Below are 861 nucleotides of genomic sequence, written 5' to 3' on the forward strand. Positions count from 1 at the left end.
TCATTTGCCAAATAGCATTAAAAATCCGGCAGATATCTAAACAATATTTAAAAGAAAATAAAAGTATTCCTGAATGACAGCTCCTACTGAATAGATGAATCTCTGGACATGATCTGTTAACTATAAAAATATTTACTATTTTGTATAAAGAAAACTTATGTTAATGTGACACATCCCACATGTGCGTCAGTGAAAAAGACCAATAAAAAGGTGTTAGCATGTGGACGTAACGTGCTGTTCCAGTCTCTTCTGTACCTAAGGTCCATCACCGTTCCCTTTGGATCCCTACGTAATTCGGTGCTCTCTGATACACACGATCGAACAGCGGAGGAGTGGTACTCAAGCTTCAACTTTAAGTTACAATATCTCCGGAATAGAAGGGAGAACCGATAGAGGTACTCAAGGTACCCTCCGCCACACACCGTCAGGTGGCTTACGGAGTATGGATGTAGATGTAGATGTAGGTGTAGGTCTTCCCTCAAGCTATGTTACTCGGCTGTGACACACCATGCAAAAGTGGGTTTCGTCCAAAAGTTTTGCACATCAGTATAAGTACGAAGTTTTGGGATAATTCCAATGAAGGGTGTTTGCTCCATCAAACTCAGCACACTTGCCCTGTAAAATAATACTCTCACAATACCATAGTTTTCTGTCATGGCTATAACTAGTTATGTGTCTAGTGAAAACTGTGTGGAGGTTACTAGTGCTCAAACAACAATAATGCAGCATATTTGGATTTGGTATGCTGTGCCTCTTGTGTTTGATTCTGTTTCCTTCAGTGTAACTGTTTCTACACAGTGTAACGACCCATGGTTGACAGTCTGTGATATAAATAAAATCTCATTATGCCAACATTCCTAT

This window comes from Schistocerca nitens, chromosome 11 (assembly GCF_023898315.1).
Source record: "Schistocerca nitens isolate TAMUIC-IGC-003100 chromosome 11, iqSchNite1.1, whole genome shotgun sequence".
Lineage (NCBI taxonomy): Eukaryota > Metazoa > Arthropoda > Insecta > Orthoptera > Acrididae > Schistocerca > Schistocerca nitens.